Here is an 895-nt window from a genome sequence, read left to right on the forward strand (position 1 = left end):
TTTTTCAAGTATGCTCCATTCTCATTATTAAGAGAGATCTAGGCCAGATCCACTTGTATCTTGCTGAAAATATACCTTAGTTTGACTCAGATATTTCATGGTGTTGTAAATGATTGGCTCTGAAATCAGCAAAACACAGCTTTGAATTTTGCACATAAATTCTGAGACTGTCTTGAAGATAGTTTATCAGAGTCTCCTTTATTGCTTTTTGATGGGTTATTAAATTAAACACACATGTTGCTACAACTAAAACATGCCATACAGCACGATAGCACAGCATATGCTGTGACACAGTATGGTACAGAACCACAGAAATGTCTGGCCGGAAGGGACCTTGAGAGATTATCTAGTTCAGCCTCCTGCACTGAGGCAGGACTAAGTAAACCCAGACCATCTATGACCATCTATAAATATATCTAGTGTTTCAAAGTCACAATATATAGAAATTACACAAGATAGCCCACAAAAGCTCTCTCCAGAGAGAGGGGGTAGGTTTTGTATTGTTTGTGCACCTTACCCAAAATAGCATTCTGCATGAATCGGTCTCACGAAGATAACCAGCTTATGAGGGGGAAAGGCATATAAAGTGCTGCTGTGGTTTCCTGACTTACAAGCTATTAAACAGCTGCCTCTTGTGGTTATGTTACAAAATACCCAGTATTTTATATCCGCTCTTTGTAAAATTATAGCAAACTAGGTATTTCTTATTTTAGAAAGCAGTTGTGGGGGGCTGGATAGCTCAAGTAGATGATAATGATATAGAGAAGTTTTAGTCACTGATTCAAAGCTGGTCCAAGCTAATACCACCACTGGATGGCTGACTGCAGGACGGTATGTTTTTAATGAGGTCTAGTCACAGGCAAGTTGCCAGCGGATAGTTATCCACATCACAAAA

Source organism: Terrapene carolina, unplaced genomic scaffold, assembly GCF_002925995.2.
Source record: "Terrapene carolina triunguis isolate 2854851 unplaced genomic scaffold, T_m_triunguis-2.0 Scaffold31, whole genome shotgun sequence".
Classification (NCBI taxonomy): Eukaryota; Metazoa; Chordata; order Testudines; family Emydidae; genus Terrapene; species Terrapene triunguis.